Source organism: Globicephala melas, chromosome 1 (assembly GCF_963455315.2).
Source record: "Globicephala melas chromosome 1, mGloMel1.2, whole genome shotgun sequence".
NCBI lineage: Eukaryota > Metazoa > Chordata > Mammalia > Artiodactyla > Delphinidae > Globicephala > Globicephala melas.
In genome coordinates this window covers 176,379,240-176,404,015 of record NC_083314.1, presented here as the reverse complement: position 1 = coordinate 176,404,015, position 24,776 = coordinate 176,379,240, and the positions used below count along the sequence as shown (strand labels likewise).

Here is a 24,776-nt window from a genome sequence, read left to right as displayed (position 1 = left end):
TGAAGTCAGCAGTTTGTAAGTGAGCTTGATTGCAATTACCAGCAGGGTGTCTATTTTCCATCCTGGACAGGGCAGATTCCCAGTAGGAGGCGCCTTCTGTCCTCAGCTAGATTCTCTGACACCCGGCCAGCTGCCTATCAGCTTTTCTCAGGACTTGAACTTCAAAGGGCTGGACACACACTGGAGAAATGGACCCTGGCCTGCCCAGTCTTGGAATTCAGAACAATGTAAGGTTGAGAGAGGAGAAGGGCAACCTTCTCCCTCTGTGTTTAGAATCGGGCTGGGTCCCAGCAGCGCAGTTCCACAGCAAACCTCCAGGCAGCGGCCCCACGCAGGGTCGCAGGTTAGAGTCGCCCTCCCAAGCTGTGGTTCACCCTCCCCAGAGCCAGGCCTTGGGCAGCAGCTCTGGGGCTCTCAGCAGAGGCGGACCACCTCCCTGCCACCTGGTCGTTAGGACACCAACCGGTGCTTCCTTGGGCAAGTCCTCCGCAAAGCTGGGAACGGGCCTCCAGCTGGGGAGACACCCGAGCCGGGGCGGCCCCATCCCGGGCGCGGGTGCAGGCACCTGGAATGGGCTCCACCCCGACCAAGGCCCAGGTGTGAGACCCGGAGGGCGCCCAGGGAGCCCGGGAGCGGGTGGGGAGCCGAGTCGAGGGCCTGAACAGACTCGCTTTTCAAAAACTCGCTTCCTCCTTTCTTACCTCCGCCCATCAGTTACCTCGCAGGGCCCCAGCCCTGGGCGGTGCAGGCGGGGCTCAGCACCCTGAACCTGCTGGAGGGTGAAGAGGGAGGCGGCAGCCTCCCCAGGAAGGGGCGGGGGAGTGGGGAGGCCGGTGCACCGGCTACCAGGTGAGCGCCTCACCAGGTAAAGGCGCGGCAGGCGGGCCCGCTGAGCTGAGCCACCGGGCCTGGTGGGGAATCTCTGCTCTTACTTAACCCTTAAAACCCGGACTCCGGGCCAAGACGCCCCTCCCCACCCTACCCGCATACATCCAATTCTCAGTCCCCCGCGGGGGTGGAAGGAGTCAGGGCCCTGTCCCCTCCCCCCCCCCGCCCCCCACCCCGGTTTAGCCAACTTCATGCGTCCCAGCGCCCCCGGCCCGCACTCCTCCCCCAGGCGACTGGACGGAGTGGGTGTCCGCCCTCCGCAGCTGGGGCTCGGCGCCCCGGGCCTCTGGGTGGAGCAGACGGCCGGGCTTGGCGGAGAGGGTCGACTGGTGGGCGGTGCCTCTCGGGGCCGGAGGCCGCTCTGGGCCGGCACCGCCCTCCGTCTCTCGCGGTCCCTCCCTCCGGCACGCCGGCGCCCAGCGGCCGCGCTTCCTGCGTCCCCATCCCGGTGCGAGAGCGGGCTGTGCGCTCTCCGCCCCCGCGCTCCCTCGACCGAGATTCCCCGGAGCCCCCAGCCCCGGGATCGCGGCACCCGTAGGAGGCAGCCTGTGGGGGCCGGGGTCGTGTGGCCCCCAGCCCCCGGTCGCCCGACCGAGACAGAGTTGGACCAGCCGCTGCCCCGGTGAGTCTGCGCCTTCCGCCCCGCCGTGCCCCGCGGAGGGATTGTTCCCCACAGGGCCCCGGGGGGAGTCGACGGCTATCTGGGTCTGTCTGTCCGTTCGTCTGAGAGCTTCCTGCCCGGGGTCTTCGGCGGGAGGACTGTGTACTCGCATCCTCTGGAGCCGCGCCGGGCCAGTGAGGGACCACCCGGCTCCCGGGCATTGCGCTGAGGACAGCTGGCTTCGCCTGGTGGAAGGCAGCCGGCCTCCGGGCCCCCTGTTGGCGGGGACAGGTGCCATCCGCCTGGCGGATTTCGAACCCTTGGCCAAGGAGGCACCTTCCCTCGGTGCTTAGAGCAGAACTTCTCAGTAGGTCCCAGGAAACCACCCGGCGCTGCCCGAAAGAGCCCTTTCCCCCATCCCTTACTCCTTTTTGGAAAGGGAGACTTTTAAGGGATATAGATTCGTGTGTGTGTGTGTGTGTGTGTGTGTGTGTGCGCGCGCGTGTGTGTGTTAGGTACTAGAGGCAAAGGGTGAGAAATTAGTGTGAGCAATGGGGTGTAACTCAGGTTTCTTCACCTAGAAAAATGGGAGTGATAACCTCCCGGGGCGAGGTGGGGCATTAGTGCTTGCCGCAGAGCAAGTATCAATACTACTCAGGTCCAAATCAGATATCTAGTCTGCGCCCTGAAGGGAGCCCTGTGGCCCAGAATGCCAAGTCTGATTAAGAGGGATGGGCACTTTCAGAGCGAAATCTTTCCTAGCCAAAGGACGAGGGTGCAGGAAACCTGGACGTCCTTACGGTTTCCCGAGAAGCTGCGACGGGTCCTCGCTAACTCTGCGGGTGGTCCAGGAGCTGGGAACCCAGGTGTAGCCGGAGCGGGGTGGGCGGGGCCGGAGCCAGCCTGGCGGGAGGCAGGAGAGGGATTGCCCTCTAAGGCTGGCTTCTGGCTTTCGTTTTGAGGGGGGTCACTTCGAGGATGGCCTTCCTAGTGAAGGGTCGGCTCTGGGACCTGTGACTGGCTTTTACACTTTGGAGACGTCACACAGGGATCTTGACCTAAGTTGATAGGGCCAAATGGAATTGGGAGGGGGCCCCTTTCCCTCCAAATGTGTCCCTCCCCAGCTTGCCAGAGCTATCTCCCAGATTGGGAGAAAAGGCAGAAGAGGGAGAAAGGGGAGGAGACTGGCTGTGCATCGGTTCCTCACAAGGTCCTGAGCTGCCAGTGGTTCAATGATTAGGGCCTCTTGAGTATCACAGAGGCCTAGGCCAGCCCCCTGGGGATACAGGGCCAAGGGACCTCAGAGAGTTCCCAGCCTAGTGAGTAGTAAATGGCACGTGTCGTGAAGAGGTGGCAATATAGTCAGACCCCACCGCTCCCTGGCTGTGTGACCCACAGTGTCACTTTGCCTCTCTGAGCCTCAGTTTCTTCATCTGTACAGTGGGAATGATAACCTAGGGTGAGGGGGGACATTCATGCCTCGCACACAGCAAGTACTCTGTAGGAAGCTATGGTACAGGTTTAGGGAAGAATGGAAGAAAGAAAGTAACTCAGGGTGAGGCGTACCAGCAGGTCCTGCTAAGAAAAGAACGTTAGTAAATTAAACGGTGAGGTGGAGTCTCAAGGGGACAGGGTAGGAAGGGTGTCTGGGCAGATGGAACAGCACAGGCAAAGGCACGGAGGTATGAAGGTGCACGAGGTGTGCTGGACCGAGGGAGGCGCTCAGGTAGTGGCAGGTGGGTTTGTGGGAGGATGCAGGGAAGTAAAGGGATTGGAGGGTCTGGAGTGAACTGGACTGGAGAGGTGGGGCGAGGTCATCACAGGTGGGACTTTATTCAGTGGACATCTTAGAACCGATCCACAGATGTTGACTGTGTGCCTTCTATGGGCCAGGCACTGTTCTAGGTGCTCAGTATACATCGCTGGACAAGAAAGACACAAATTCCGTTCAGGCTCTTTAAGCGGGAGAGTTATTTGATCCTGTTGCTGTGTTAGGAAGATAAATCTGGCTGCATGGAAGTTTGGAGAAGGCTGCTAGGGGAGAGGAGGCTGGCCCGCAGGCTGGTGGAGGCATCAGGAATGAAGAAGCTGGCTTGGTGCCCCGCACAGGAGGCAGAGGTGGTCTTAGCATGTGACCACTGGTCAAGGAGGAGATCTGTGGATTCAGTGTGAGGCTCAGACTGCCAGCCTGTCCTCTACCAGAGCAGGGCCCAAGCCCCTCCAGCTGAGGCTTTCCAGCTCTCTGGTTTGAGAAGTCCCGAGCCCCAGGAGCGTCTGCGTCTATGCGAGGAGTGGCAATGCTGGAGACAGAGTCAGCAGCCCATCTCCTGTTGGCATTTGCAGTGGGCAGCCTATCCCTTTGGGGGGGCTCCTGTTTTCCTGGGTCACGGTTCTGGTACATGTTCTTTCCTCCCTCTGCAGGGCTGGCAGTAAAGACCTCAGAGCTCTTGGGCTGGAGGAGACCAGAGCTCCAGGACCTTTGGCTCTGGGCTTCTCATTCGAGGGACTGAGGAGAGTTTTCTCCCTAAGGGCCAGGAAAGTTCCCTAATCTCAGATGCCTTCTGACTGGGGATGGGGTGAAGGGTCTGCTTCTGGCTGCTGGCTTTTGCTTTCCCTTTTGTTGTGTCTGCTCTGAAGTTTAGAGGAGTTTTTTATTTGTTTGGTTGTTTTGTTTTGGTTTTTGCAATTGACAGCTGTAAGAGCATCCTTCTCCTGGTTATAAGTCTCCTTTACTTGGAGGTGGACCATGCACGGCCTTTCACCTGCCACGGGAGGACCCTAGAATGTCCTCTCATTTGACAAACAAAACTCAGAGAGGGGAAGGAACTCACCCAAGGGCCCACAGCAAGTCAGCAGCAGAACCGGATCTAGGTTCCTCTGCATTATCCCAGGAGACTGGCCACGTTCAAGTCAAAGACTTGTTAAGGGCCCCAGGTTAGTCCAGGGTGGGAGATTTTCTCAGCATCTGTCTTGCTCCTCCCCAGTTTGGACAGGTGGCCCCGTTTAGCCTGGTGATGTTTTTTTTCCTCCTTTCTTCTGGATTGAGGCTTTGGTGCACCAGCCACCGTGCTGGGAGCTCTGGCTCCGCGGAGAAACGGGTCACTTGTTTGGCTTTGCCTGCTCCAGGCCACCCACACTGCCCTACCCTTCCTGGACAGCCCCGAGACGCTGGCCTGAGGTCGTGCTCCGGGGATCTCTGCTAAGTGCCTCAGGCTCATCCTCTGCTCCTCCCTCGCCTCTGCCCCAAGCCCTGGGTCAAGATGCTGGGCTGGCCCCCGCCTTCTAGTCTGTGTCGTTTACTCGGGCTGAGCAGCTGAAAGTTTCCTTATTCTCTCTTGCCCTAGATTTCTCAGACATAGCAGCCCTTCAGCCTGAGTGCTGGTTCCTTTAGCTCTTAGAATATTGGAGCCAGAAGGGACCTTAGCCATCCGAAAGTCCACTCCATTTGTTTCACGAACTGGGAGATTGAGGCCTAGGGAAGGGGGAAGGGAAAGGACGGGCCTGAGATCAGAGCTGGGGCTAGAACCCAAGATGCCCGATTCTGTCTTGAATGACTTTGAGGATGGTTCTTGAAGAAAAAACAAAACAGAGCACACTCCTCCTGCAAGGGCCCCTTTCTCCCTATACTCCACACTGCCAGGAATTTGGGGGGTACCCACAGTCACACGTCCAGAAGGAGTAAACGCTGGGGCCCCCGGAAGGCAAGGAGTATACGTATCTTGACGTTTTCAGGACCTATCTCTTCAAACTGACTTTCACGCCAGGGACTAAACTAGTGATTAAACTTACTTGCTGCTCCCTGAACCCTACTTTATCATGTACCCCGGATAGACAGGCTCTTGAAGTTATTTTCTCCCCCAGGTTACAAAGGAAGTACATGCTGATTGTAGAAAACTCGGAAGGAAAACATCACGATACGCTGACAACCACTGTCGCCACGGTGGTGTCTTATTCAGACTTTTTTTGTTTGCTGGCTTGCCTGCTCTGCTATTTCATATCCTGGTCTTCCAATTCATCAATCACGATGTGTACTTTCCCCACGTGACGGTTTTTTCACACCGGTTCTAACCTGCCAGTCTCACGTGCTTCTACCATGTGATGACTGGAAGGTACTTAGGAGGCCAGAATTTTGTGGCCAAAATCAGAACGCTCCAGTAGCCCAAATTCTGTAACGCTATGCAAATTACCACTGTGGGACTTCAGGGGGCCACTTCTCGGGTCACCGTCACCATGGCTGTTGGGGAAAGGGCTGTGTTTACCAAATCTAATGCAAACATTGATTCTCAGTGAGCTTCTTAGAAATGGGGGACATCAGCCATCAGGGGTGGGGTGGGTGTGATCCCAAGATTCTAGGAGGGAGGGAGAGAGCTTCGTTTCTTCTGATCTTTTGCTGTGTTGGTTTTAACCTAACCAGGTGCTTCCACCCTGTTTTTATCACCCCTTTCCCCAAATCTCCCCAGGACTAGGCACTGGGGTGGCAAGGGCAGGTCCCTCGAAAAATCAGAATTTGGGTTGCTTGTCTCCAAGCCCTACCTCTTGGAGAGGCAAAGATGGCAAAGACGTGCAGAGAATTTGTTACCGACTCAGGTGATAAGGTCAGTCACCCCACCCTGGGGACAGGATTTCCTGGCGTCTCTCATCCTCTAACAGGGTTGAAGCCTTGCTAATGCCATGTAAATTGTCAATACTAGTCGTGATCTTGGGGACTTCCCTGGTGGTCCAGTGGTTAAGTCTCCACGTTCCCAATGCAGGGGGCCCAGGTTCGATCCCTGGTCAGGGAACTAGATCCCACATGCTGCAGCGACGATCCCGAGTGTCACAACTAAAGACCCGGCTCCGGTTCACTGGGTTTTTTTTTTTAAAGATTTTTCTTTTTTTTGATGCGGACCATTTTTAAAGTCTTTACTGAATTTGTTAACAATATTGCTTTTGTTTTATGTTTTGGCTTTTTGGCTGCAAGGCATGTGGGATCTTAGCTCCCTGACCAGGGATCAAACCTGCACCCCCTGCATTGGAAGGCGAAGTCTTAACCACTGGACCGCCAGGGAAGTCCCTCACTGGTTTTTATATGGTGACCCTGGGAAACTTGGGATTCCTTGGACAGGTCCTAGAAGCAACTCAGGGGTTTGTGGGGACAGGGCTGAGTGGTGGGAAGCAGGGCCAGCTGGGCAGAAACTCTGCTTACAAATATTAAAGATGTCATGGTGCGAAGGATCCCTTTAAAGAGATTCTGCGACTTTAAAAAGAAAACGAAACCGCTGCTGGTCTAGCCACCTCGATTCTTAGAAGAAACTGAGGCCAGAAAACAGAGTCTGAGGCCTGTGCGGAGCAGGTGAGGGCTCTGAGGCCTCTCACATTGATGAGGGTCTTCAGATGAGGCACTAAAGTCAGTATCAGACAGAGCTCCTGGCTGGAGACACACGTTGGCCCTGCAGCCTGCTTCTCCTCTGGGCCACACTGGTATGTGCGCTAGGAATTCATGTTTATCATCATGACTGTAACTGTCGTGCCAGTGGTCCAGCTTAAATTGCACAATGCACAAAACAGTCATTTGTTCAATGCCAGCATTTAAAACACATCACAGGGTTGGTTAAGCCTGTTTAATGTCCCCAGAGCTTCCCTAATGGAAACATCCTACAGGCGATGGGCCCAAGGTCACCCAGCAAATCTTGGCAGAACCAGGATGAGAATTCACCAGTGAGAGAGGTCCTTTTTTGAGATTGTGGTCTCATATGATGTATAATTCTGGATGCCTCCAGGAGGTTCTGCTATTTTTTCTATTCAAGATGTCGAACCACGTGGCTCTAATGCTTGGTGAATTTTTTGTCTTTGCCAGTTGTTCCTCTTCACAGCTGGTCTGGGAGAGAAAAGGAGAGACAGAATTTCGTTACCCTTGTTCCACATTTTCCCCACCCCGACTGGCCGGGCTTGTGTTGGTTAGGATGTGGACATGGTTTCCTGAAACTTGGGCATGGGGGGAATATGATAAAAAACAAAACACTCACACTTTCAGACTCCATATATTACAGCTTCATTAGCTGCAGTGTGGTGGGTAGGGATTATATATTGGAGTTGCCTTTGGGTAATTGTTTTCAAACACTGACAAATGCAAATTAGACCATGGGGAGTGGGGAGGAAGTTGTCTTTGGCTGCCAAGAGCTGCCATTTTAAACGAATGTGCTGCTAGCATTGCGTGCTGGTCACGAGCTGGTGGGGACCTGAGAGGCCAGCTGCGCCCCCTCGATGGGCCAGTGGTCCCGGGAGCCACCGTTACAATACAGCTGACCAGTGGCAAGGAAACCCAGGAGCTTGGAGGAGTTGGTTTAACCCAGACTTGGAGAGTGAAGGAAGGATTTTCAGAAAGGGCAGAGTCTCAGCTGAAATCCGAAGGGGGAGCAGAAGGTCAGCAGCTGTGCCTGGCAGAGGTACAGCCTGTGCAAAGGCCCAGCGGCATAAGAGAGCTTAATTCACATGGGCTGATACTAGATGTGAAGGGCAGGGGTGGGAAAAACCATTTACTTGATTTCTTTCATTCAACCAGTATTCACTGAGTTCACTCTACAGGCCAGGTGTCCAGGGTTTTGGGGGGAAATGTTCCATAAGGGAGACTCAGTCCCTGCTTTCCTGGAGCTTACACCGTACTGGGTTGGGGGAGGGGTCCGTACATTAGGAAACAAACAAGGGAACTAAACCAATAACCGTATCAGGCACTGAACTGAAATCTTTGCCGCTTCCCCACTGCCTGCAGGGTCAAGTCTGGGCTAAGCCCCTTCGCTTTCAAAGCTCTGAAGACTGGACTCTTTAGAGTTTAGACTCAGTTTACCTTTCCAGAACCATTCCGGCTGCCCCGATCCCTCTCCGCACCCCGGTGCTTTGGTCAGAAGGAACCAGGAACCGCTTCCCACCTCACTTTCCTTCCCCACCCATAGCCACGAACTTTGATGAATTTTCTGTCTAGAAAACCAAAACCAAAAGCAAAACTTGGAGAGGTGAAGGGCATTGTGCATGACCCTAGTGTACGTATCAAAACTAAGAAATTCACATTGCTGCTGGCTAAACGACAGACTTCACTGGGATCTCACCAGCGTTCCCACTGTCATGTTTCTGCTCCAGGATCTGGTCCAAGACACCACCTTGCGTTTAGTTCTCCATCCCCTCATCTCTACTGATCTGTGACCGTTTCTCAGTCTTTCCTTGAATTCCATGACCTCGAGAGCTCTGATGAGTACTGGTCAGTGTTTTGTAGGATGTCCCCCACTTTGGGTTTGTCTGGTGTCTTCTCATGATTAGACTGAGGTTTGAGGAAAGAATACTGCAGAGGTGAAGTGTTCTCGTGACATTATGTCAAGATTTCCACTATGTCAGCATGACTTATTGGGGGTGTTAACCTTGATCCTTTGGTCAAAGTCATGTCTGCAAGAGTTCTCCACTATAAAGTTACTCAAGCCCCTTTTTGTAAGAGGCTTTTAAAGCATGGTAGTAAAAGGTCAAATTATAAAATAAATTCTTGAAAGTGACTGACAGATTGGGCTTCTAAAGTTAAAAAAATTTCCATAGAGTAAATATTAAACTGGAGCAATATTTGCAACACATCCAGACAAGGGGCTGTTTTCTGGACACATACAGGATCTCTTCTAGTCAGTGAGGAAAGGCTAAATGCCCTAGTTAAGAAATGGGATAAAGGAATATATAAAGAAGATGTGGTACATATATACAATGGAATATTACTCAGCCATAAAAAGGAACAAAATTGGGTCATTTGTAGAGACATGGATGGACTTAGAGACTGTCATACAGAGTGAAGGAAGTCAGAAAGAGAAGAACAAATATCATATATTAACACATATATGTGGAGTCTGAAAAAATTGGTATAGGCGATCTTATTTACAAAGCAGAAATAGAGACACAGACGTAGAGAACAAACGTATCGATACCAAGGGGGAAGGGGGAAGGTGGGATGAATTGGTAGAGTGGGGTTGACATATATACACTATTGATACTATATATAAAATAGATAACTAATGAGAACCTACTGTATAGCACAGGGAACTCTACTCAGTGCTCTGTGGTGACCTAAATGAGAAGGGAATCCAAAAAAGAGGGGATATATGTATACGTGTAGCTGATTCACTTTGCTGTACAATATAAGCTAACGCAATATTGTAAAGGAAAAAAAAGAACAAATGGCATTGACCCATAATCATATAGGAAAAAACCCAACAATATTCAACCTCATCATATTAAAGAAGCTGCTAATTAAAACAATGCCATCTTTCACATATAAAATTTTAAATGTTTTGAAAAGTTAAAAAATTTTAAGCTGAAAAAAGGAATGCTGGGGCTTCCCTGGTGGTGCAGTGGTTGAGAGTCCGCCTGCCGATGCAGGGGACACGGGTTCGTGCCCCGGTCCGGGAAGATCCCACATGCTGTGGAGCGGCTGGGCCCATGAGCCATGGCCACTGAGCCTGCACATCTGGAGCCTGTGCTCTGCAATGGGAGAGGCCACAACAGTGAGAGGCCCGCGTACTGCAAAAAAAAAAACAAAAATGGAATGCTGGGCTTCCCTGGTGGTGCAGTGTTTAAGAATCCACCTGCCAATGCTGGGGACACGGGTTCGAGCCCTGGTCCAGGAAGATCCCACATGCCGCAGAGCAACTAAGCCTGTGTGCCACAACTACTGAGCCTGCGCTCTAGAGCCTGCAAGCCACAGCTACTGCAGCCCGCATGCCTAGAGCCTGTGCTCCGCAACAAGGGAATGAGAAGTCTGCACACCGCAATGAAGGGTAGCCCCTGCTCGTCACAACTAGAGAAAGCCCCCGCGCAGCAACAAAGACCCAACGCAGCCAAAAATAAATAAGTAAAATAAATAAATTTATTTTTTTAAAAAAGGAATGCTGATATGGGGAGATGGTGATTTCACAAGCTCAGGGAGGGATTGTAAATTGGAGGACATTCTGAAAATGCATGTCAAAGCTTTAAGAAAGGTAGCAGTTTCAATACTAGGAATTTATCCAGAGGAAACATGATTGTATAAGGAGTTAGTTTCAACAGTTTTTTTTTTTTATAATAGCAATAAAGTGAGAAACCAACTGTGTGTCTGGCAGTAGAGGATTGGTTGTATAAATGATGGGTCCTCCATGTACTGGAATATTCCTCAGCCACATCAGTTTAGATGAACACTGATGATGTGCAAAATTGTTCATTATGTATCAAAAATTTCAAAGGTCACAAAAGCATACTGCAGTAAGATCTCATTTTTGTAAAATTTTAAAAAGTGTGTTTGTTTACAAAACACTCAAAGTCTGAACACCGTCATAGATATTATCAGTAGTTACGGACGGTGGGGTAATGGATGATTTTAATTTTCTTTCTGCTAATCTAGATTTATTAATTTTTGTTTAATAAACAGGCAGTATTTTTATAACAAGAGAAAATGTTTCACTGTTAAAAATCTCATAGGGTTTTGTGGATCCCCTTAGGGTTCCTACTAGGTAAGGTGCTTTGTGAGCTGTAGAGGGCTTTGCAATTATTAGCCTCTATTCCAGGTGATTCTTTTCTCATTTTTAACTTTGAGCATGTGGGTCTCCTTTCCTACCCTTAGGAAGCTGAGATAGGAGCAACGCGGGAACCACAGCAGCTCACTGATCTGTCTGTGATAGGCTGAATGTTTGTGTCCCCCCCCGAAATTCATATGTTGAAGCCCTAACCCCCGATGTGATGGTAATAGGAAGCAGAGTCTTTGGGAGATGGTTAGGTCATGAGAGTGAGACTATCCTCATGGGACTAGTGTCCTTACATGAAGAGGAAGAGAGACAGAGATCACCAAGGAAAGGCCATAAGAAGGCAACATGAAGGCTGTCATCTACAAGCCAGGAAGTGAGGCCTCACCGGACACCAAATCTGCCGACACCTTGTTCTTGGACTTCCCGCCTCCATAACCATAGGAAATACATGTCTGTTGTTTAAGCACCCCCTCCCCAGTCTACGGCATCTTGTTATAGCAGCCTGAGCTAAGATACGACCTCCCAGCATTATGATGCACACGTATATATATGTGTGTATATATAAAACCTGAAGTGTGTGTGTGCTTTACAAACAGTAAAATGTACCCTTTTTCATGTACAGTTCTGTGAGTTTTGGCAAACACAAACAATTGTGTAACCTCCACCATGAGGAAGATATAGAAAAATTTCATTAACCACCCCCCCACATTCCCTCATGCTGCCCCTTTGTAGTCAACCCCTCTGCCACCCCTGGCCCTTAGCAGCCAATCATGTTTGCTGTCCTTGTAGCTTTGCCTTTGTTCCAGGATGTCATGGAAATGGAATCGTACAGTGTGAAGCCTTTTGAGGCTGGCTTCTTTTACTCAGCGTAATGCACACGAGACTCCTCCACGTGGCATTTGTTCCGCTGTGTGGATGTACCACAATTTACGTGTTCCTTCACCTGTTGAAGGTTATTTAGATTGTTTCTGGTTTGGGGTGATTATGACTAAAGCTGCTGTAGACATTTCGCGTGCAGATTTCAGGATGAACGTGAGTTTCTCATTTTTCTTGGGCAAATACCTAGGAGTGGGATGGCTGGGTATGTATGGTGAGTGTATATTTATCTTTATATGAAGTGGCCAAACTTAGAAAGTTTCATGCTGAGGATCCAAGGCGGGGAGGGGGAAAGAGAATGGACTCTTATTGAGCACCTACTGTGTGCCCCGCACGGAGCCAGGAATTTTACACACACAGCCTCAGGCAATCCTCAGCACAGCCTAGGAAGTAATGAGCTCTGGCCCCCCTTTACAGGTGACCCACAGAAAAGGCAGTTTCACATAATCTGACCTAATAAATGCAGAACTACTCTCCTTGACTCTGGGGGCAGCCAAAGCAGGGGCCATGGTAGGAGACCGTCTAGCCTCCATGGTATGTCCTTTACTTCTACCCACCCCCGCATTGTTCCAGCATTTATACATCTTTATCACCTCTAGCCTAGCTCAGAGTCCATTTACTTGAGTGTGCACCCCTGAATTTCCGTAAGGTTTTTCCCAGCTCCTACTTCCAGGACCACAGCTGTATAGGGACCTAATAAAATATTAATAACACCCTCCCCTCCAATGTGGAACGTTAATGACCTGTGTTGAACACCCAGTAGAAACCACTTGTCATCTCTCCTTGAGTAATATTTTGCCTTTTCCCACCGTCATTCAGGGCTGCTGGTGACTCCCCCTACCTCCTCATCCTGCCATGCTGCCGCCTTGTGGGTCTCAGCTGAAATGTCCCCGTCTCTGAGAGACCTTCCTTGATCACCCTGTCCAAAAGACCATCTTCCCCCTTTACTCTTTCCTATTCTGTTTCCTTTTCAGAACATCTCTTGTTAATCCATCCCTCCATGTGTTTGTCTCGTTCAGTAGAAGAGAAGCTTCATGAGAACAGGCTTTGTCTTGTTCATGCCTGTGTTCATCATGCCGGACCCCCAGTAGTTGGTCAGTGAGCGTTTGTTGAATGAATGAATGAATGACATCAGCAGAGATTTGTTGAGACTTTATGACGGGCATAGTTCCGTGCTCAGGGTTTGAGGAGTCCCAGAGAAATGTAAAAATGCCCCGAGGTGGCAATCAGAAGAACACAGGTATTAAGTCCTGCCTGCTTCACTTTTTTTTTTTTTTTTTTAAGATTTATTTATTATTTGGCTGCGTCAGGTCTTAGTTGCGGCACGTGGGACCTTTCGTTGAGGTGTGTGGGCTTCTCTCTAGTTGTAGCATGCCGGTTTTCTCTTCTGTAGTTGTGGCATGTGGGCTCTGTAGTTTGCGACATGCAGCCTCTCTAGTTGAGGCACGTGAGCTCAGTAGTTGCGGCGCGGGCTTAGTTGCCATGCGTCACGTGGGATCTTAGTTCCCTGACCAGGGATCGAACCTGCGTCCCCTGCATTGTAAGGCGGATTCTTTACCACTGGACCACGAGGGCAGTCCCCTGCCTGCTTAACTTTAAATTCAGTTAAAGAGAGAAAGTGGGAAGGAAAAAGAGTCCCTCAAGACATCCGAGAGCTGCTGGTGGCAGTTGGCTAAGACAGAGGACCTGCATTGACAGCTCAAAGGAGAGCTGCTTCCTGCTGGCTGTGGGGGAAGGGGAATCAGTTGGATGTGGAACCAACCAGGATGCGCCGCCTTCCTGGTTAGCTGGGGGAGGGGAGAAGGCCGAGGCAGAGAGACTCACAGTGTGCAGAGACGGGGAAGCAGACCTACGTGACCTCAGGGGCGACATCAGGACCGTTTCCCTCCCTCGGACGTGTCCCTGATGTTGCACCCATCTTCCTCCTGGGAGAGAGCACGTTTTTATCCATGCTGGAATCGTTGGTGCCTGGTACAGGGCCCTGCACACAGTGGTCACTCAAAGAACATGGGAAGTAAGGTTGGGGGGGGGGGGTGCAGACCACACCCTCCCGGGAGATGGGACTTTGTCCTGTAGGCTCTGAGGGACTCCTTTGACGTTTTGACAGACACAGTGGCTGGAGGGTTGGCGTGGCTGCACTTATAGGCTGAGAAAGCCTTAGAGAAGCAGGTTTTAGTAATTCTCGCAATCAACCAGGCCTGAGGAATAGGAGGGAGATGGTTAGGGTGGGAAGAATCACTGCAAAGAAAGGCTTTGAGAAGGAAGAAGAAACAAGTTTGGGGACCAAGGGGGTGCGGAAGTGAGCAGGGGCTGCAAATGCGCATGTCTAAAAGGATGCAGCAGCGGGTGTTAAGGGGAGAGTCTGGCCAGACATGAGGCAGCAGGGAGTGGTGGGGACTGTGGCAGAGTGGAAGGCAGGCCCCTTCCATAGGAGACAGCTGTGACACAGCACCGGCTGCCTGTTACATGTGAGAACTGGGGCCAGGGCTACCCGGTTTTCAAGTTTTGTGTATGAGGTCACCACGTTCTCAGTGTTGGCAACTACTCTATAGCATATAAAATAAATAACACTTCACGGACTAAATAAGACATGTCCGTGGGCCAGATACAGCCCTTAGGCTGCCAGTTTAAGACCTGGAGGTGTGTCTGGGCTGGGGATGGAGTAGGGAGGAGAAGGAATGCTCAAGCACACTGAGATTTCAAGCCCAGGTCACCGGGAGAATGGTGGCCTCTCACACTGTAATTAGGAAGTCTGGAGGAGCGGGGGCGGGGAAGGATGATGTTGGAATGATGTGGACAAAGGAGGATGTCTGTGATGTATGACGAGGGACACGGACCAGCAAAAGCAGCTTTTCTGTGGAAACAGCTGGATTGCAAAGGCCGTTGGTTAGAGACTGGAGGGAGGGCCTGTGAGTGTGGTTCTTTGGTGATGGGGCTGGAAGTGGTCTCCCTGGGACCTTCTGTAAGGGGTTCATTCGTTTTAGATTCGGCAGAGGGTTCGTTTAAGATTTGCACCCTGCTAGGAGGCAAACGTAAGAACGCGGTGTTAGAGCCTTAGAGACACGGGTTTGAATCCTGGGTCGGCCCCTTGCTGTCAGGGACCTTGGGCCAAGTCTCTCTGGGGCCCCCCTTTCCTGGGTCTCTGTCCCACGTGGATGAGAATGTTGGCCTTGACGGGTTGGGAGGAGGTGTCCCCAGCCCCTCCCCAGGTCCCCGTGCCCCACACCGGGCACTAAAATACTTGTCTTACAGTAACCCTCACCCCGCACGACCCCAGCCTCCTCTCCTGGGTCCAGGGCCTCGGATGGGATGCACACGGGGTCCTTCCTGGTTCCCCTCAACCCGCCTGGGCGTCGTGAATCCTACCTCCCCCAGCGTGGCTGCTGCCATCGGCCACCTAGAGCCACGGCACACCCTCAACACCCTTCACCGCGGGGGACTCTCAGCCTCCCGGGGAGAGATCCTGAGGTACAGTGAGTGGCCGCCTCCCTGGTCAGGGCGGCTGGAGGACATCCTGCGGCCCTGGACGCCGGTTCAGGGGTAGTTTTGTGTGACATGGGCCCTGTCCTCATGGAGCTTCTAGTCTCTGGCAGGAGGGAGGGTGACACAGGCTACTCAACACCAGACCACAGCGTTTGTGGTAACATTTATTGAGCACTTACTACAGGCCAGGCACCGGGTTACCTGGCTTCTCTGGGTTGTTTTCCTTAAGTCCCACAACATTGCACTAAGGGTCGTTCTATTATGACACCCACTTTACAGATGAGGAAACTGAGACTCAGCGAAGTCGCTTGCTCCCCTCCCTCCCTAGGTTGCAGAGCTGGGCCCCCCTGGCTCTCAGGAGACCCCACCATTTAGCTGTAGAGAGCCAAGCAAACGGGTGTATTAGGAGCATCACGGACAAGGTGGATTCAAGCTGAGACCGAAAGGAGGGAGAACACAGCTGGAAGGAACAGCCGTGCGCACGAGAGGGCCATGTCCTCTGTGCCCAGGCCCCGTGCGTCCGGGAGTATTTCTCAGTTGTCCACAGTCACCAGCTGCATCCTCCAAACCTAAAGTGGAAGCGAAATAAGCTCCTAGTGCTGCATCAGTACCAACTGGCTGAAGGCTGCCTGGCGTGGTGGTACGTGCCCTACCCGCTCGAGCTCATGGCTTCCTCTGGCAGCTCCATTAGAGAGACACACTTTATATTATGCCCTTTTTACAGCTCAGCTGAAGTAACTTGCTCAAGTTCATAACCAGGAAGCTGTGAAGCTGGGAGTCGAACCTAGAACCTCTTAGCTCCAGAGCCAGAACTTTTAACCCTTGCGAAGGTGGTAGGACTCTGCTGAGTTGACCCACAGGCCACGTGAGGCATGTGTGGCCAGAATCCCTGGGGCAGAGCTGAGAGGCAGTCTTGGTGGAGGAATACATCAGTCCCTGGTCCTCCCTGGCCCAGCTCTTAGCTGTAGCTCTTGCAAGCCTCAGCTCCCGCACTGGGTCCTTCCACCCTGCCTGTCTCTGTATCCTCATGCCCAGCTGACTTCCCAGGCTCCGCCTTGGTCCACACTCAGGATGAGGGTTCTAAGGCTTCCGTAAGCATCGGAATCACTCAGGGAGCTTTGCCAACAGCAGGTCCCGGGCCCCACCCCAGACTCTGCTTCTGTAAGTCCACAAGGGGGCCCTCCAATCTGCATATTTAGCAAGCCCCCCTCCCCACCTCTGTCAGGTAGGGGATGCAGGGGTTCTCAGATAATAGCGGGGCTCAAGTTCCGCTCCCTGACCCCCACCTGCTGCTCAGTCAGCCACGGCCACCTCCTTTATACACCTCCGGTTGCTTAGTCCTTACTCCAGTGCCACGATTAGTACTGCGGGTGCCCCCATTTTACAGATGAGGAGAGCAAGGCTCAGAAAGGGGAAGCAGTTTGCCTAAGGCCACCCAGGCAGACCTGGATTTTAATCACCACTGACTCTACCCACGTTGCTTTACTGCCTCTGCTAAATTGGCATTGGAGCTCCCTGCGGGTCCCCGGTGGGGTTTAGAGGAAGGGCTGTGAATGATGCATTTTCATCACATGCAATCTGTAGACGCTGGGGAAGGAGGCACGAACCTTAGTCAAAGCTTCGGCAACCAGAACACTCCTTGTGTTATCTCCATGGGCTTTTCAGCCTGGTGTGAACAGCTGACGTCATCAGTCAGAACTCCACGGGTTCAGCTTTCAAAGCTACATGTGAATCAAAATGTGGAATGACTCAGATCATTGGCTAGGAGGACGGATTCCTCTGTGACCCAGAGCAGGTCCAGTAACCTCTGGGGGCTTCTCCCCTAGATAGAGGGCTTCTCCCCTAGATAGACTAGGGAATCCCACCCCAACTGGGCTGCAGCACCCAGAGAGAGGGTGAAAGTAAATGCTTCTCCCTGTGCCCCAGCAATTCCACTGCTGGGTATTTATGGAGAGAAAGGCCAACAGCGACCCACCCAAACTCTTACACGTATGTTCATAGCAGCTTATACCCAGCGGCCCAAACGAGAAAGCAGCCCAGGTGTCCACCAGAAGGTGACCAGATTAACAAACTGTGGTGTAGCCACACAACGGACTTCTGAGCAAGAGAAAGGAAGCAAACGAACTACAGACACAGGCAACACCGCGGATGAACAAAAGAAGGCGGACAGAACACACGCCGTATTGGTCCATTTATATAAATTCCTAGTACAGGCAAAACTAACCTATAGTGACAAAAAGCAGATCTGTGATTGCCTGGGGTGGGGGATGATTGGAGGAACGCGCACACAGGGAGCTTCCTGGGAGGGGCTTGTATCTTGATCTCAGCAGTGGTTACATGGATATATGTTGTTAAAACTTATCAAACTGTACACGAAGATCTATGCAATCTACTAGATATAAATTATACTTTAAGTAAACAAGTAAATGACCAGATGCCTCTACCCCAGCCCTGGCAACTCAGAGTCAGCAGTCTTGGGTGGGGCCCAGGGGCATCTGCATTTTCAGCAAGTACCACAGACAGCATCGACCTTCAGCCTGGGGTGGGCACCCCAGACTCTAATCGCTAAAGTTTCTTCTGGCCAGGACAGTTGAGTCTTTGAAGAGGTTGAGCATTTGCTCTGAGTCTGTTTTGAAGCATAAACCTAACTGGGGTCAAAGTCTGGTCCCGGGACTGACTCCTGATAACCGGCAGGAGCGGCTCTAAGCCACGCACAAAGCACCCTCAGTTACCGGGCTGATCCTGGCCGTGTGCCGGGCATCACAGGGTCTGCTGTGCTGGGGACAGAGGGCAGGACTCCCGCACAGGGCTGCGGACGCCTGCCAGGCGCTGGGCATCAGGCAGAGCTAGACAGGCCCTCTCTGGGTTCTGTCTCCCTGCCCTCCAGAAAATCATGACTTTGGCTGTGTGTTGAGGAGCTGTTGTGTTATACCGTTTTGTGTATACGTTGAATTTTATAAGAGGATGTTCTTAGGCACCTCAGCTTAGAGTCAGCCTAGGCTCAAGCCCCACATCTCCACAATTAGCTGTGTGTCTTTGTGCAAGTGACTTAACCTCTCTGTGCTCCTTATCTGTGAAACGAAGAAGATGACAATACTTCTTCGCAGTGCCTTGAGCAAGGGAAGCATTTAGCAAATGTTGGCTGTTACAATTACTATTACCTAATTGAATGCTTATAATAACCCTATGAGCATAGGTGCTATTCTTATCCTCATTTTACAGAGCCAAAACTGAGGCTCAGAGAGGTCAAGTCCCTGGTCCAAAGTCACACAGCCAGGACTGTGTGGAGCTGGAATCAAAACTGGGGTCTGCCTAACTCCTGAGGCTTTTCACTGCACCACACTGCCATCAGCTTTGTGGGATGGGGATCATTACAGAAGACCCCCATGCACTGGAATGAGAATCCATCACTAGTTGAACAAGAGATGTGCCCTTCTTCAGGAAGGCTGTGTGTACTGGTTCTGAAAGTGGGTTCATATCCTGGCTCTGCCAACTGTGGAACCCTGGGCAAGCTGCTTAACCACCTCGGTTTCCTCATCTGTAAAATGGGGGCACTAATCCCGACCTTAAAAGGCTGTTGTGAGGATGAAATGGGTCGGTGTGTATGTGGCACACAGAATGGCAGCCAGCACACGGTAAGCCCATAAGCCTGGTCAGCTTTATTTACCATCACTGCAAGCTTGCACACATCTCGGTTCATGACTGAGCCGGGTGGGTTAGAGAGGATGGGAGGTTGTCCTTCATGCCTTCGAGGAAGTGATAGGACAGTCTGCAGGGCGGCCTGGGGCAACAGGCAGAGAAAAGAGCCTTTTGAACCATGTGCAGGGAACCTGAAGTTCTGTGATTAAACCTTCTCGTGGATCCTCTCATTTTAAAAACTCAAAGCCTTGTTCCCCGCCTTGTCCCGTGTTTCCTAACCGTCATGTTTACTCTTTTGGAAGCGATTCGGGGCTGACAGGCCCTGTCACGTCTAAATGGATGGCAGGCTTCTTGCCGCTGGCTCTCAGGTTGGGGGGTGGGGTGGCAGCAGGTGCTAGACAAGACTGAGCTCAAGGTGGACAGACAACCCTTTTGTTTGTTGATTTTTTGGATTTCTGTTTTTGTTGTTGGTTTTTTTTGTTGTTGTTTTTTGTTTTTTTGCCTGCATCTTGGGAACCACAATGTGGGTTTCTCAAGCTGCTCTGTTTCGTTTGGGTTGAAAACAAAAATAAAAGGCAGGCCATCAAACCGTGACATCCAGCTGCCTGCATGAGACTCTGTGAAGGCTGGTTTATAAATGAAAAATGTGTGACCGCACTAGGCTGAAAGCAGAGGGGCCACACAGCACAGCGTGTCTCTTCTGGAGTCCAACCTCTGTGCTCTTCTTGGCCTGAAGAGGTGCCAGTCTGCCTCTCTGAGCCTCGGTTTCCTCATCTATGAAATGGGCACAATTGTGGCACCCACCTCATGAGGCTGTTGTGAGATGAGGCAGTAAAGGTCTTAGTCCAGTGCCTGGTACACAGTACAGATTCAACAAGCATGAGCTAACGGGATTATCGGTTTGCCAGCCCCACTCTGAGTTGAACTGTTCAAGCTCTGGGTCTCTCACTGACTGGCTGTGTGACCTTGGGCTAATTAGTTCACCTCTCTGAGCTTCAGGTTCTTCATTTGCAAAATTGAGACCCTGTGTTCCCTATGTAAAGGCTTGTCCTGAGGATTAAATTAAGAAGGATAACTCCTAAAGGCAGCCTGGCACCGTCCTTAGGATATTCAAGTGATTGTGCTGCCAACTTGATGCTGGGGGCACACGGCCTTGACTCTCAGGGAGGTTGAACAAGGTCATAAGCCTCCCCCAAAGTGTCCCGGGGCTGCGATGCTGGGGGTACCTGGTACAGCCCCTAGGGAATGTAGTTGATGCTTCTTGGAGTGAGGGAGAGACCAGACACCGGTTACTTACCAGGTAAGTAACCCCTTACCAGGGGTGAAGGTGTGCCAGCCGACAGAGGGCACAGAAATAACAACTGTTCCTAGCTTGAGTGGCCCCTGGGTCTTTCGTGTTGGGCTTGTTTCTGGACTCATGTCTGGGAGTAAAATGTTTCATAGCAACAGTCGTTGGGAACATATGGATAGACAGACCTTGCTTACACAGATTCCGAATACAAAGACGCAATTTACCCAAAAAGCACATGAAGGGATTATGATTCCCCAACAGCAGAATTCTTTATTTTATAGAAGTATTCACTAGGAAATTCTTCTCAATGTCAGGCACCCCTCGTATATGTAGAGTGCTGTTTGATTTATGAATAAGAGGGCGGGATTGTGCAGTGGTAGCAGGTGTAGTTACAGGGGCTAGATCGCTCCCCACTCCACTCCAGGTGGAACCCCTGCTCTGCCTGTTACCATCTATGAGACCGCGTGTCTAATGTGCCTCTATTTCCTCATCTGCAAAATGGGGATTATCATAAATAGTACCTATCTTACCTCATAGGTTTCATGAAAAATAAACAAGATAACCCATGTAAAGAAAAGTTAATGCCACATAGTAAGGGCACAATACTTGTGGCTGTTATTAATTCCAAAAATATTTGCAGAGCATCTTCTATGTGCTGGTGCTGTCTGCCCTGTACCTGCCCTCATGGAGCTTACTCTGGGTTGTGGGATATGAGGGGGAGGGGGGGAGGCAGACAAAACATAACATAAACAAACAAGATGAATTCAGTTGCCGTTGTAGCTGTGTCCCAAAGCAACAGGAAGCTAAGAGGTAGGATCACATGGGGAAATGCTTGCAAACATCTGGCTTGGAACTGCGATAGTGACATTTAAGTGACAGATGAGAGGGAGCCAGTGATGAGGGCAGAGTGGTGGGAGCATGGGGTGGGGGTGAGGGGCAGACTGGAGCAGCTCTTCAGAGACTTGAGATGCACCTGCACCTCACCTGTGGAAATGCAGGTGCTGCACCAGCAGGTCCAGGTGGATCTGAGGTTCTGCTTTTCTAACTAGCTCCAGGGCCACCAAGGCTGCTGGACCACACTGTGAGTGGCCAGTACCGGAAGACAGAGGGAGCCAGGGTCCAGGTGGCAGAGGGCCTGGAAGGCAGGTGGGGAGTTTGGATTTTATTCTCGAAGGCAGTAGGAAGGCAGGCAGGAGAGTGACATGACGAAAGGATGCTTCCAGAAGCTCATTTTGGCTGTGTGGAGAAGACTTGCTGGGGCCAGGGTGGCAGCAGGGAGGCCAGGTAGGAGGCGATGTCATCGCACAGGTGACAGTGGCAGCAATGGAAGAGGCAGGAAGTAGGTTTGAGAACCGTGGGCAAGTAGACTGACGACACTTGCTGAGGTGTTGTATATAGACATCCTTCATAATCCTTTCTATCCTTCCTAATCTTAATAAATATTCTTGTATGCGCTTCACTTTAAAATATTTTAAACCAATAGTCTAGAGCAGTGGTTCTCAGCCCAGGGTGTACTGCCACCCCATCCCCAATCCAAGGGACATTTGGCAAGGTCCCAGCTGGGATCAAGATGCTATTGGCATCTAGCGGGTGGAGACCAGAGATGCTGCTAGATAGCCTATGATGCACGGGACAGCCCCCCAGCAAAGAATTATTGGGCCCAACACGTCAATGGTGCCGAGCTGGGGAAACCCTGGTGTAGAGGCATAGAAAGTCAGACATGCAGAGCCCCCCCCCCTCACCCCAGCCCTACAACCCAAAGGGAACCAGTGTTACCAATTTGCTGCACAGCTGTCCAGGCAGTACACTGTGCATATACAGTACGCAGATTTCCTGTATCCCGTCGCACCCCAGAAGGGATGCTAGGGAAATGCTCAGAACCCGGGAGCGCTGAGCTGCACACGGAGGAGGGCATCTGTTTGTTTTGCCGAATCTGTTCCCGCTCACTGGAGGTCACACCCAGCGGGAGGGGGGAAGGGGGAGGGGAGGGAGGGTGGGCAAGCGGCCCAAAACCTTATTCCTCTACAAAGTGTGATAGTCTTTCTTTTCTCCAAAACCGCACACTGTGAGGCAGGCAGCCTCTCTAACTGGGACTAACTCAAGGAATCCAGGATCTCAGAGCCAGAGGACGCGTTGGGATTACCTAGTTCCACCCAACCTCTTATTTCACAGATGGGAAAACTGAGGCCCAAGGCTTTTTGTAAATGGAAAAAATCCTTTTGTAATAGTCTCTTCTTAAATTACTGGGATTTTAATGTCAGATCTCCAATGTAACGCACAGTCACAGCTTATGTTCCTGATCTTTTTTTTCTCTTGGACGCGTCCCTATGTGAGGTTGGTTACAGTGGCGGACAAAGGGGGCGTAGTTTAACAAAATTAGAAGGCGAAAGACAATGTATTAAATTTCCCTGAAATCAGAATTGATTTCATTTTGAGAGTGTGTCCTCTACTCCAAGGTTCTCTCTTCCTGTCTTTACTGTTACGTCGGTCTTCCTGCTCTGGAAGGATGGCAGTAGCAGAGGGCAGGATGCTTTCGTTTGGCTTTGATGCCCTTACTAAGTGGAAGAGAAAGGTAGCAACCCGATGGCAGTCTTCTCAAAACAGCAGGAGGGATTTTACTGGTCTGTGAACTCCGAGGCGTGAGGAGTACTGGTTTCATCTGTTTTCACGGGCCGAACCGAGGGCGGGATCTGGCATCATTTTCACAGCTTTGGGGAGGTCCGGTTTCAATGCAGCCTCAGGTATGCAGGGCTGCCATGGGGGGGCCCTCCTTCCCTCACCATGCTCCTGTCCTTTACGAGGCCTCAGGGAGCCCCCCACGTGGAAAGAATGAGGCCCTGCCTCTGTAGGACCCCAAGGGAGGAGCGGCAGGTCTGGGAGGTCAGTTCTGGCAGCACTGAGGGCGCCCACAGCTGGAATCCAGCTGTGGTCTCCATCGGCCAGCCCTCTCCCCAGCCCCCCGAGGGGTTTGGCCTCCTGCCTGGAACCTTAGCGAGGAGGGGTGCATTAGGAAGGCTCCCCGGGACTCCTCTGTACCTGTTTTCCCAGATCCCCCAGCTGGAGCAGAGCCTGAACACCGAGCTAAGGGGTTCGGCCTTAAACTCTTTGGCACAGGGGCGCCCCTGACAGCTTCTGAGCAGGCGACAGACAGAACGAAAAAGGCTGTTCCTGGAGCTCAGAACGGCAAGAGCACGCTGGAGGAACTGGACAGGAAGGCGAGGCTGGGGCAGGGAGCCAGGTGGGCACAGGGAGGTGGGAGGGCTCACCCCGCAGCGGCAGCAGTGGAAACAGAAAAGGAGGAAGAGCAGGACGCGTGGGTGGGCCTCGGGCCTGGACGAGGTAGAGCCAGGAGTCACAGACGAGCAGGGTTTCCAGCCCTGGTGAGGAGGACGGCGACTCCGCCAGTGGGAGACTGCAGAGGTCACGGAGCCTTCTCCCAGCCCCAGTTACGTTATCTGCGGACATTGGGTCGTGGGGAGGATGCCGTGAGAGTGTGCGTGGGAACTGCATGGAAATCGGCAGGCCCCAGGGGCCGGCAGGCAGGTGCCAGGGGCCTGTGAGCAGGGCTTTATCCTGAGGGCCCTGGGGAGCCATGGAGGGGTCTTGACGCCGGTGGTGTGATCACATTTGCCTTTGGGAAAGAGCCCCCTGAGAGCAGTGGAGAGACGGCAGGCCGGGAGGCCGGGAGGCAGGGAGGCCCTGGAGGAAGCCTCTGTGGCCAGTATGCAGGTGAGGTGTGAGGTCAGCCTGGGCCAAGGAGGAGGTGGCCCTCCTGGAGCATGGCCGCTCCCCAGGGCGCAGCTCGCTTGTCCCCTTTGTGCTCGGGCAACCGCCGCGATGAATGCAGGGTGGCCAGTGTGGGTCCCAGCAACTCCGCTCTAGGGCTCTCCGTGACTGTGTCTGTACACACAAACCGTGCGCTGGGCAGGTCCCTGCGACAGCAGCCATCATGGCAGAGGCCCGGCTGTTTGACCAGAGAGGCAGCCGCCGCGGAGTGAGAGCGTGAGGCCCAGCACCAGATCCACCTTTCCTTTCAAAGAATCCCCCCAACCCCCTCCCCTCCCCCACCCCTCCCCTCCCCTCCCCCTCCCCTCCCTCCCCCTCCCCCTCCCCCTCCCCCCCCACCGTGCCCGCCACCACGCAGCCCCCCAGCAGTGTCCTGGCAACTCCCCTGCCTCATCAGGGACTAGACCTTCATTACTCCTGCCTCTCCTCTCCTTTCTTCCTCCTGCCATGCTTTCATGGTGTCCACTCCATTTTTGTTCACTTTTCTCTCCTTCTTTGGGTTGTTTGTGCCTCTTTTTTCCTTCCTGTCCCCCTCCCCAATTTGTCAGTTCTCCTAGTTTTTCTTCTCTTTTGCCCCTCTTGGGTGTACAAGGCTGAGGACGTTTTGCTGCTGCTGGCTGTCTCGGTGCCTGCCACAGTGCCTGGCCCACAGGGCACAGACGGCAGTCCCCTCGGGCATGTCTGCCTGTCCCCTGACACCACATGCCCT

The 24,776-nt window shown here is 52.3% G+C and overlaps 1 protein-coding gene across 1 annotated transcript in view; it reads left to right on the top strand.

Annotated features, from left to right (window-relative positions):
* The first annotated feature begins 1,288 nt into the window (after positions 1-1,288).
* TMEM51 (transmembrane protein 51) overlaps positions 1,289-24,776 on the top strand; it is a 44,734-nt gene continuing 21,246 nt past the window's right edge. The window contains exon 1 of the mRNA XM_030877827.3: positions 1,289-1,510. The gene's annotated coding sequence lies outside the window, so the exon portion shown is untranslated. The remainder of the gene's footprint in view (positions 1,511-24,776) is intronic.